A 12,367-nucleotide genomic window follows, 5' to 3' on the forward strand; every position below is an offset into this window, starting at 1 on the left:
TGGGTGGTGCTCTGAGCGTCGCTTGGTACGGCTTGAAGCTGCTTTGTTAGTATGGCGCCCTTTCACGTGGGTATCTGCGTGAAAGGGGCGTGCAGTGGGTGGTGCTCTGAGCGTCGCTTGGTACGGCTTGAAGCTGCTTTGTTAGTATGGCGCCCTTTCACGTGGGTATCTGCGTGAAAGGGGCGTGCAGTGGGTGTTGCTGCGGGCGTTGCTTGGTACGGCTTGAAGCTGCTTTGTAAGTATGACGCCCTTTCACGTGGGTATCTGCGTGAATGGAGCGTGCAGTGGGTGTCGCTCTGAGCGTCGCTTGGTCCGGCTTGAAGCTGCTTTGTAAGTATGGCGCCCTTTCACGTGGGTATCTGCGTGAAAGGGGCGTGCAGTGGGTGTTGCTCTGGGCGTTGCTTTTTGATGCTGCCCCAGATTTACAGGGAGATGTAAATCTGAAGCAGAGTCAAGAACACTTGACCTGCAAGAGCAGGCGACAGAACGGCAAACTGAGGAGAAATACTTTGATCGCTCCTCTTTTTTGCTTTTTCTATGTGTGCTGCATTCTAAAGCACACACAGAAAGAGCAAAATGCCATTAATGATTGATTATGTGCAAGGAAGGTGTCCTTTCTCAGGTATTCCTACACCTTTCCCCAAATGTAAGCACTGACTGGGTCCAATCGACTTCTGGGTTCCATCATGGTCTTGTGCAACTAGATGTCCCTGGTTTGCACTTTGAACATTTATAATCTAGATTTCACTAAAAATTAATTACTCTGGTCCTGATCAGATTTGTTACCACATAGTTTCAAATAATTCATTAAACTGTACTCTATGTTTATAAATTAGCTTGTGATCATTTTTGTGTTGTATTTTCACTTTATTGCTGTTTGTGTGCTGCATAAATGCTTTGCAAGTTGCCTTTAAGTTAACCCTGACTGTTTTTGTGCCAAGCTCCCCAGGGTTAAGCACTGGTTAATGTAGTGAATTTCAAGACCATGTTTATACCTGTTGCATATTCAGATTTTGTTCTTTCTGCTTCACCTTTTGTATCTGTTTTGAGAATCATAAGATGTTTCTTCACCCTGTAAATATTAGGTAATTGAAAATAAATTCCATTGCGCCATGCCAGCAGGAACTGTTTACAAGCTTAAGTAAACACTGTGTGCTGATCAGAAGATGTGTGACACAAAACTGTGCAAAGAGTTGACATTTAGGGCCTAGCATTTATGAAGTAAAATGCAATTACTACCCCTAATCACAACCTATCCATGAACTCTGAAAAACTCTAACAAATCTTTAATAAGTGACAGACCCGTGAAACCCTTAAAATCAAATATGATCCACCCCTGAATCCCCCAAAATAAAATTTATAAATAATCATGGATTCTTTTATTTGTATACATTAATACTTTGAGAATGTTAGTTTTCTTATTTGATTCGATTTAGTTTTATTACATCAACTCAGTTTTAATAAATGCATGAACACACATGAATGTATGTATTGGTTGTAAAATAACTTGTGATTGTAAACATTATTTAAACAGTGTGCATTCATTATGAAAACCCACATACACACAGGCAAACATTGTATCACTTCCATCTTCATAATAAATAAATACTTACATGCAAAGTACGCAACAACCTTCTAAACCCTATGGGAATGTACCTATGTTGTAATGCCGACCAATAGAATGTATGTGAACTGCAGATCCTGTTCCCAATATGCAGCCAGTATATTTTTACAATCACAAGGCAAATAGGGGCCTAGTAACGAGTTGTGGAAAATGGGTCTGTCCACACCTGTTATGTCAGTCCCTCCAGACTGACAGTATACCTGCTGAATTGTAGCTACAGCGGTGGGACAGCCACCACCACAAGGAGATCCTGATGCTGTGGCAGTGGCATAGCGGTGTGAGGCTGTAATATACTGGTAGTACTGCTCTGACACTGCCAAGCATACTCGGAGTATCCTCATTGTTACTCTTTATATGACAGTGAGCCTCCATTTGTTGCTGTGGATGGCGGTGCACACAGGGAGCACAAGGTGTACCCCCTATTCCTGCAGGCAATGAAATGCACAACTTTATATATTTTGATCCATGCAAGAACGGTCAGAGGCGGTACCAGAGCAGTGCCTTTGTAATGCACGTCTATGAAGCTTAGAAAGGCACCACCATGGGTCAGCTGGTGTAGGATTGCCCGACCTGCATTCCAGTCCAAATGCGGCAGGCAGGCTGACTATGGGTTCAGAGATGTTGCAGCAGGGCACTGGTGTGGCGGCCCGAAGCAACAGCAGCAAACTCGTAATCAGGTCTTAGGTCTATTTAACCAAATGCCATTTTTCATTTATTAAATAGCATAAATGTATGAAATTGTAGAGAAATATTAGTTCAATATGATTTAGGTATTCTAGAATGGTTCTTGCGTTTTATAATGTCAGCTTGGGTGTAGTGATACAGTCTGTTATCATTCACTGGATGGCCATTTAAAAATATTTTTAAATATACTGGTGAAACTTTCTTGTCCTTGAATTAAGCCCAATTGTAAGTTCTTTATCACTGCCATTCTTCTCTTTCTACAGTTTTACCTTTTCTTTCCTTCCATTATTTCACAGACCATTGTGCTCAGAATACAATTTCTAGGAGCATTAGATTATTGTACAAATATGAACATCTTCAATGATGTCCTTATTGGTCATGTATATCTTTCCTATTCATCTTTTCTTTACCAAGAGTGTTTCAAATAATCTTATATTCTTAATCAAGTAATACCCCAAATTGTCGAATATTTCCTATTCAGATTAGATAGCACAGATTATACTGTCAACATGCAATTGGTATTGACTTCATATTTACTTCCACTATTTGATCCTTCATATTATGAGACCTACCTTCTCTAAAGTGCTTCCTTTCTTCGGGCTAATACTGTATATCACAGTGATGAAGAAAGAGTTTGCAACCGTAATCCTGGGTCAGATGAGTAACTACTCCTACTAAAGTAACTCTCACCCACTAACACTAGTTAGTTGCATGCTACATCAAAGGGTTCTCACCCATATTGCCTAGTGCATTTGAGTGTGCTTCAACACCAGATTTACAGGGGAGCAGGTTGTTGATTTTTGTCGGGGATCAGAATAGTCAAAATGACTTCAGGGTTTTTCTACTAATGGATACTTTATAAACAAGTATTTGCAATGCAATTGGTTTCGCCTTTGGGCTCTTACTTGTATTTAGCTATGCAGCACATTGGAGTGGAGTGGTGTGGCTCACTGGTTGGAGGCGGCAGACCCGGAAGCAGGAGTCGGCCCGGGACCAGGGTTCAGTTCCCGACGTGGCAGGGTCGTGGACCAGGGTCAGCAGACTCAATAATTCTCGCCTCGGTGCCTACTCTAACCAGGGGTCCCACTCAGCAACTCTGGGCATTAGCTTGCCTAATCTCCACAATAGCCCCATCAACGCCGGGGATGCCTGGCTCCACCTTGGAGACTCCCATTAGGGACCGTTCCACAGGGATAGCCAGGACGGGTTCCCCAGCTTTATACCGCGCCAGGATACTCCGATAGTAGTTGTGCGCGTTACAAAACAGCATATAACAATAACATAACATTAGTCTGGGTGCTGAAAAATCTACTGTTCTTAAGCTTGGAGGAAAAGTAAGCACTAAACTGAAGGACACCCTAGGTATGGGAACACATGGAGAAAAATATTGCTATTCAGCAGGAAATGGTATAGTCCAAAGTTCGGTTTTTAATATAAAATCCAGTCCGCCTATGGTCATGTCACTAAAAACACATGATCTGAAAAAATATTATTGTCTATGGGTGCTCATTGTAGACAATTTCTATGGACTGGAATCCAGAGAATGCTAAAGTGATTCTGGTATTTTACTGTCCTCTGTTGGTCGTTTTCTATAAAGACAGTTAAATACAGGCAGTTTGACAGAGAAATTAAAAGTCCCTAACCGGAAGCAGACAAGTTCTAGTGCTGATCTCCAGATCTCCGGAGCCACAATGTATATGCAATAGGTCTTAAATGCTTGACCTAAAAAATAGGGCATTATAAGTGACCCTCAGGGTCAAATGGCTTTGTGAACCCAGTTCCCCAGATTCGAGGTCGACTTCCCTAGCCGTTAGGCCAACTTCTCTCCCTAGATTTGAAGTTATCCAAAGGAAATAAAAAGACAAGAGGAGTTTGGCAAAACGAGAGACCATTAATTTAATTAAATGCAGTGGCTGGGAGACACTCAACAGAGTGCATCTGAAGAAAGTACCTTGTTGTACAATGTTTAGGCCAACAATATACACATCTAGTGAGGTGCAATAAACCAATTCTGAATTCTTGAAAAAGCATCTTAGCCATAAATTAAACAGTTTGTGTGTCCAGTTGTCCTACATGAGGAGCATGCAATTATTGCGTGTGGTGTGCATGATAAGTCTTGATTGGCAGAGTGTTCCAATCTTCATGTGGTGTCTAATAGTGTATAAAGCATGTTTTGTTGTAGCCAACTTTATAAAACCTGTTTGTGGTGTAACTATCTATCAGGGGGATCATTCAGGGTTTTCCCTGAGTGCGCATTTGTCTTTGGGTTAAGAGAAACCCCACATGTCACTTGATTGGCATAGGTGTGGGTCACAGGACCTGCCTGACCTCATACCTCTGACTCAGGGTTGGAACTCCTGTATATAATATAGTAGTCACTAGTATCATTTTTATCACCATTCTCAACATTGTGCGTACCGTTGTAATAGCATACTTCACCATTGTTTTAATGATATTGACACAGGTATTCTTGACTAGGTCATAGCATACATCTACATTGTTTCTACTGGTGACAACTTTATCATTCATGCATGGATTATGGTATACTTTAGCATTGTTGCTTTAGACCACCAAGGGTTAGTAGCCATGATAAACAAGCCCCTGATTGATTGATTGATTAACTTATTGATTCTGCATAATCAATGAATCATCAGGCTTGGCATTAAATATGCTAAATAAATTGCTGCCATGCTGACTATACATGTTTGCCTCATTTTAGGGACCAATCACTATGCAGGTAGCTTTTAACCTTCAAATGCTATATTAATGCTAATCCCAACTGTTATTGCTACACCACCCCATTATATTGGTTGTGTGCAGTTACGTGGAGTCCGTTGCCTATGAATAAAAGATAATACAGTTTCTGTTAGGGGAGAAACACCTTGGGCATCTGTTACTGAGCTCTCCCAGTGACCGCTGTTGTTGCTTCTTTAGCAGCCATTTGCAGTCTGAAATCTGGCTCTCCCATAGATCTGTGCCCCCCAGGGTTGCTAGTTATGGGTGCTGATTCAATTAATCCTGTTGTGAACATATCACTCAATGACTCTTAAGAGACCGCAGTAGTCCCTCCTGTCTGGAAACAGGCTAAAATACTTTCCCTGTTGAAGAAGCCTTCTGCAGATCCCACAGTACTGGTGAACTGCAGGCTGACCTCTTAGCTTCCAGTTCTATCCAATGTCGCAAAAAAACAAATAATTTTTGGACTATTGGAGTCTAATGTCTTCCTTCATCCTAGCCAATCTGGTTGTAGACAGAATCTAAGCTATGAAACAGCTGTTCTTTGAGATCTCAGAGCATGTAAAAGACACTCTGAATAGGATCTGTCAGCAGCTTTTAACATGGTAACTCGTACGATCCTTTTATGCAGAATTCATGAAATTGAGCTGCAAGGTATAGACTTCTGCTCGCTAGGCTCTTTCTTAGGGCAAAGAAGACAAGAGGTTGGACCCCCTTTTGCATCACTCAATATGGCCATGACAATTGGGGGTCCCACAAGGTTTGGTCTTGAGTCCCATCTTGTTCAATATATACCTTACGCTTCTTCACTATGTTGCTGAATCATTGGGAGCCAAGATTATATCTTATGAGAATGAAGTGTCACTTCCTTTTTTCACCTGAGAAAAGGCAGTGATTATTTGTCTGAACTTAATCACGCCACATCTTTACGTTTTGTTCTCTTGCATGCTTCAGTATCAACAGATTTGCAATGCTGATAAGGTTGAAATCCTATTTTTTTGTGAGGATTCACCTTGTAACTTGGCAGCCTGTTGGCCCAATGGAGCCCCTCTCCCATTGCTCAAACGAGTATAGCAAGGATTCTAGGGGTCAAATTCAACAACCATGTATTATTTCAGCCTCTAGCCAAAATTAGAATGGTTCTCCAAGCCATCCTTGCATCTAGGCTGAACTATGCTAATGCTCTCTGTCTAGAAAGCACAACCTTTCCTCAAACTGCTTTTGAGATCTTGGATCTTGACTTATCTTCACACTCATGCATTGGCTCCCTCCCTGTGAAGAAACAAATTGTGTACAAGGCACTATTTTTGATCCATAGTGCCTTTCAGCAGATAAGCCCTAGCTATATATTTACTGGAATTCAAATGCAATTCTCTGCAAGAAAGCTGTGGTTTTCCAACAACTACCATACTTTTGTCCCAAAAAATCTATTGAACAAGAGCAGGAGGGTTTCTTTCTCATTTCTTGCCCCCGCTGAGTGGAATAAACTGCCTGTAAAACTTTGTCTTTCTCACTCAGTCTTAATTTATACCTTGGATCAGGAGCGCTGGGACACACCTTGGAGCAGCTGTGTGCTTTATGCATCTTATTCATCAGCATCAGAAGATCTCCTAGCTTTGAGATTTTTTTTGCTACAGAGATAACACTCTGGTGGTGTTACAAGTTCATCATTTCTATACAAATAGCTTTTAAAACCTCATCTCTATTTTATATTTTACAATCACTTAAAATTAAACTCTGAAAAACCTAATATTTATACTATAGGTGCTTCTCATTACATATATTTTGAATCTTGGTAGCTGTTTTCTACCGGCTCTCTTCAGAATCTATAACACTGGGACCTAATCTTGCTGTTTATTTGATTATTTTCTGTTAAACCTCAGAATTGTAAATAAGTGTCACCCTGTGTTTTGGCCGATAGGCCCACAAGATCAATGTTCTCTCATCAATCTGTGACTTATAAGAAAACCATCATCAATATCCAGGAATTTTCTAGATTAAATTGTGGATGTACTTCTCTGATCCTTGTCAAATACCCAATCTACATTATATAAGTCATTTAGAAAATAATGTTTGCCTTGTGCCTTGACTAACTCAAAAGGGTACCATTTCTGGTAATCTTAGGATTTTATATTCACTATTTGTTCACAAGTGAATTTCATTTGGACCATCCCTCTTCTCTTATTGCACCATGCCCAATATTAGAGACTGCTTTTTAAGAGACCACTGACATGATATCAATGCATACAATACTGAAGCACAAAAATATTAGAAGATAAATATCTATACCAAAAGTACTTACATTAAAAACAAATATATCAGAAACAAAAGTAGTGTTAGCATATAATATGTCAAAATAACAATTCACACAACACCGCCTAAAATTTTAACTTAACAATGATTAAGTAATTAATAATACTTCTGTTAAACAAAAATAAAAAACAATTACTTAAAATAAACCAAATATATTTTATACACATATTTAAATTAAATATTTAACATTTACCCCAATTAATTATATAACAATACAATCCTCCAAATAATTAGCATTAACTACAAACATTCAGGCACCAACTAAATGCATGTTAATTCAAAACTATCAATCTACATATCATACATCAAAAATAGAACCTACATTATTATTAGTAGAGCTCAACTGATGAAAACAATTAAAACTAATACTAAACCAACCAATCAAATAAAACTATAAACAACTTTAACCAGTAAAATCAACCAAATAATTAAATCAACAATGTAAAAAGGCATACTCATGTAAACATCTAAATACCTCAAAATGATAAATGCACCAAACAGAGGAATTTCTGCCTGATTCTCTCACTAGACCAGTAAAGAAGAAATATTGACTACATTCTTAAAGCATGCAATATAATACATTGTGATGTAATGAGCCATATTTATCACAGTTCCACTTGCAACTGAATAGCCTGCACGCAAAGGTCCTGGCAGATTAGCCAGTCATGCTCATTCTATCCCCCTAACCCAATCCTCACCCACCGATTCCTACCCTTTCTCCTCAGGAGAAATTTGCAGATTGCCTGTCCTTAACACCTGAGAAACCCAAACCAACCCCGTCCTAAGAATGATCTCTGAAGTGTCTGCTCTCTGCCCACTTTCTAAGGAATTTACCCCTTGACAGTCTGTTTCAGAAACACATTCTGTAGTGTTTTTTAATGTTTTGTAATTAAATATTTATTTATATGAGAGATTGTATTAATGAAAGTTTGTCCTGACATTATTATTAATTTCCAATTCATTGATTATTAACAGTGTTAATGATAAAAATGTGAGATGCATATTCTTAATGAGATTTATGACAGTAAATGTAAAAGCTTACATAAATAAGTTGTACATGGCAAACATTAGCGATAAAAAATGCAATGAACAGAGAAATTTTGGTGCACACATTCATCGTTATACATTACATTTACACAAAAAAATTGTTTTTGAGTGTTAATACAGGTGTGTTTACTTTAACTTGATACATGATAAAAATAGACACATATGCCTTGCTCCTTTAAAAAATTAAGAATACATTTAATTGGTATATTTACAGAAAATGCAGTTAATAAGGGGAAATGTGACAATGGCAAATATATAAAATGTTTTAAGTTATAACTAACGTTAATTTTACATGCAGTCGAAAATAGATGTGTTGCCTTCTCTACTGCTATTTCTACAGTATATGAAATGAATAAGTTTATAATTTGGTAGTTTACAAAAAATTTATTGAACGCACCTGTATGGACACTTTTTAACATTTTTGAATGATGTCCATTTTTGTAACCGTGTTCATTTTCATGAAGTCACCTTGCAATAATTAAAAAAAAATAATTTCTATTAACTTCTTGGCCACGGCGGTAATTCTGCCGTGGCACTGGGGGGGAAGGAGGGTCCCGCAGCGCCACTATGCTTGTGACAGAACCACTCTTATGACGGAGTGGTTCCGTCACTGCTCCTCTAACTCACTAATTTGCCCGCATAGGCGGTGAATCAGTGCCGCGTGGGCGGAGCGGCCGTGGCATGACGGTACAACTCCATCATGAGCACAACCCGCCCATGGCTCGTGACGGAGTGGTTCCATCACAAGTATGGGAAGGGTTAAACAGGTGTGTTTTTTCACATTTCTTAAACTATCACATTACACACATGAGCAATACACATTTGTATAATATTCCTTGTAAGAGTGATTTGAAAATGCACAAGTCCAGAGATAATGTCCACAGATTAACCAAAAGGTGACCCGTAGCAGCACTTGGATGATAGGATTCATGATGGGAAAGGAAATGTGAAACACGGAGGAGGTAAGTGTATTAGTTGTAATATGCTAACTCAGGTGTGGAGGTTTCCCCACCATAGTTGCATTGGCGGTAAGGCACATCAAGACTGCCCAGGTGGACAACCTGGCTGTACTCCCTCCAACAGCCACTTTTGCCTATTGCACAGTTGACACATGAAGAGATGGTACCACTCTGACGGTCTTTCATCGATTGACCCACCAGCATATAAACAGAAGGGGAGAACTTCCTAATAGGCAGGCAGAGAATTCAATGGAAAAAAGATGGCGGGACTAAATCCACCACAAATCAATCATGCCCTGAGTTTCAATTAATGAAAGAGTGGATATCAGCGTTCAGAAATCAATGAAGACTAGGGGGGTCATTACGATGACAGAAGTACTGCCACTGCAAGCCGTGCAGTTGTGATCCCTTCACAATCCAACAACTATTTTCCCCCGCAACATTATGATGGCCGGGGGAATCGGACCATGTCTGTGGTGGGCACAAAGACCATCCACCATGGATCTACCACAGGCAATTGTTCTGAAAGCCTGGCAGATGGACAGATAGGGTAACATTGTGGCAGTGCCTAGCAAGCACCATCTGCCAAATTTGAAGCAGCCTGATGTCAGCCTTTCTATGGCTGTGGAACTGCCATGGAAAGGCTGGTGAGGATTGATATGAGGGCCTGTTGGGGGTGTTGTTGTACTGTACCACCCTACATTTCACTGCAATAAGTGACAGGCACCATGTGGCGCATGTCACATAGTGCATTAAAGTGCAGAACTTGCATGTTTGACATTGCGACGTATAAAGCAGTCAGCAGCACCGGCCGCAGTGTTAAATTGCAAAATGGGACTGCCATGGTGGCGGTCACATCCTAATTTGGAGTGTGGGACCGCCGCATGCATGGTAGACGGTCCCATTCCACACCCTGATGGGGGGCAGACTCCAGTCTGCCTGTCATTGTAATTGGCCCCTAGGTCCAGCTGTGTGCTCCCATATAGTGTGATGATATATAGGCTCTCTTTTTCCATTTCTATTTCACCCTATATAATAATACTGTGAAGTGATCTAAATTGCCAGGTTTGTCTTGATGAAGAACAATTTTTGCCAACTGAAGACCAGAACGGTTCACAGGTAAGTTATCAACTGTGAGAGTTAAGGTTCTGGAGTTAGACTCAGCAGTCTCCAAGGGTCAGAGGTGCACTCTTTTGTCGCACCCTCATCGTCACTAGGGCGGCTGGGTGCTGAGTGTTTAGGCCCAATGTTATCCGATGGGGAATTAGGGGCCCCCGGTTGGTGGCTGCTGGCAAACAGGCCACTGGGTTGTGAGAGCAAAGCTCCTAGGGTTTAGATCATGGCAAATGGTGAAACAAAGTAGCAGAAAAGGTGTACCCTCAGCAGCACTGATGCAGACGGTTGCAGAGTGCTATTTCGACATCAGGCGCCCTGTTGGTTTCTATGGAGAACCTCCGGTTTGCAAAAGCACTGCAGGCAGGGAAACAAAGGACGTCTGGGTGCGACCACCACTTCAAGAGGTAAGTTGGGAGGTTAAGGGTTGATTAGGCACCGTTGTTTTCTGCACAAAAGGCCGTTGGGCATCAGGAGTAGGGGTGGCTTTTGGGGTTGCATCTTCCTACAAGCTCTTGGTCGCGGTTAGGGAGGCCTTCTGGATTTAGGCTGCAGGCGTCGGCTGTAGAATTGAGGTAGGTCAGGAGTTTCCACATATTGGGTCAGGATCACAAGGTGACCTCCTAGTGGTGTTTTTCCACTCAAGCTCGGACCAGGTTTGGCGCATGCAGAGTAGGCTGGATTTTTGGTCTCTGGCTGCTGTCAGTGGTGCAACCGCCGCAGATGACCACTCAGGATAACTTGGTGATCAATATTTCATCCACACCACTGACGCATGAAGAAACACTAGTGTTACAGAAAGGCCAATCATTCGTACCAACCACGAGAACCAACACGCTGGAATTAGAGGTGAGCACGTTCAAACTTGTCCGCAATATCAGGTTACGGCATTACATCCAGAACATAGTGACTTCTTTGACCACTGAAGATGATATGTTACGAGGACTACGTCCACGCAGTACCTTTCTGGCTCCTGTGAGTCATAAGATCATTGACATGTTTGAAAATCTTGTCAAGAGGGACATTGCCAAATTGCCATTTCAATCAAGAGCAAAACGTGAGAACCTTACCACTAAGGAGAAAAACACCCTATTAAGGATTGCCAACAACCCCAATATAGTGTGCCAAACAGCTGACAAAGGGGGTGCCCTGGTCATAATGGATGCAACATTTTATGAAGAACAAGTATTGGCTCACACCTCTGATTCCAACACTTATGCCCCCCTAACGGCTGATCCCACCGACAAGTTTTCTGCTGTGTTGGTTGGAATCATTAAACAATCGTTTGAGAATGGAATCATCAACGATCGACGCTATCTAATGCCTGACAATCCTAAGCCACCTAGACTGTACATGTTGCCTAAGGTGCACAAGCACCCTACTAAACCACCCCTCAGGCTCATAGTGTCCACAAAAGGGTCTATTCATGAGCACGTTGGCAAATTCTTGGACAGATATCTCCAGCCTTTTGTCTTAAACACTAGATCACACGTTAGAGACACCACTGATTTCTTGGTCAAACTTGAAGAAGCCACCAGCACATTAGGTGATCAAGAACTGGTATTATGCACGGTGGACGTGTGCTCATTATACACGTCAATTCCTCATGATTTGGGTATCACAGCCATTGAACAGGAACTATCCAACTCCGACTTAGATTCAGACATGCAACTTCTTCTAATGGAACTAATGGTATTTACGTTGTACCATAGCTATTTCACTGTTTTCAACAAATGGTTTCACCAGTTGTGCGGTACCGCCATGGGAAATTGTGCGGCGCCGTCATACGCTAACATCTTTATGAAATCTTTTGAAGAAAGATATATACTCAATCAAACAGCCTGGCAGAATCATGGTAAACTCTATTTAAGATTCATTGACGATATTGTCA

Source organism: Lissotriton vulgaris, chromosome 4_1 (assembly GCF_964263255.1).
Source record: "Lissotriton vulgaris chromosome 4_1, aLisVul1.2, whole genome shotgun sequence".
Classification (NCBI taxonomy): domain Eukaryota; kingdom Metazoa; phylum Chordata; class Amphibia; order Caudata; family Salamandridae; genus Lissotriton; species Lissotriton vulgaris.